Below are 289 nucleotides of genomic sequence, written 5' to 3'. Positions count from 1 at the left end.
GCCCCTGCCTCCGTCGTCGAGCACCTCCCCGCCACCGTCTCTCCCCTCTCTGTAAGCCCCCACCACTCCTCTCTCTCTGCATTTTAGAGCAAAAATTAGTAGAGCAAAAGTTAGTTTATAGAAAAAATAGTTTAGAGCAAAAAATGTTAAGTAGTAGATGTTAGAGCAAAAATTAGTTTAGAGCAAAAATATTAGTTTAGAGCAAAAACTTTATTAGGGCAGTAGGGTTTTGCTAGGTTAATTAGGTTAGTAGTGCTGCTAGAAGTAGTGGTACAGTAGGTTAATTAGG

The sequence above is a fragment of the Triticum dicoccoides genome, chromosome 6B (assembly GCF_002162155.2).
Source record: "Triticum dicoccoides isolate Atlit2015 ecotype Zavitan chromosome 6B, WEW_v2.0, whole genome shotgun sequence".
NCBI classification, from domain to species: Eukaryota; Viridiplantae; Streptophyta; class Magnoliopsida; order Poales; family Poaceae; genus Triticum; species Triticum dicoccoides.
This window is presented reverse-complemented; position numbering follows the sequence as displayed.